Below are 277 nucleotides of genomic sequence, written 5' to 3' on the forward strand. Positions count from 1 at the left end.
CGGTGCGAAGCGCGGTGGACATCTGCAGTGTGCTGGTCCGACTGAGGACTGTGTGCGTTGAGGATGCGCCGCCGCCCGGCACTCGGCGCCGCGACGCCGTCTGCTGCTCGGTCGCCCCAGCGGTTCTCGCTGGTGGTTTGTATCGCAGTTGTGCAGACGTGTTGGCACGTGCGCTGTGCTGGGAGAGTTCGCTTCGGCACCCACGTGGGGCCTTTGCCCTTCTGTGGCGCTGGCGTTGGAGCTGCCGGTCACCGTAGGTGGCGCGTGTTGTCTCCCG

The sequence above is a fragment of the Schistocerca cancellata genome, chromosome 3 (genome assembly GCF_023864275.1).
Source record: "Schistocerca cancellata isolate TAMUIC-IGC-003103 chromosome 3, iqSchCanc2.1, whole genome shotgun sequence".
NCBI classification, from domain to species: domain Eukaryota; kingdom Metazoa; phylum Arthropoda; class Insecta; order Orthoptera; family Acrididae; genus Schistocerca; species Schistocerca cancellata.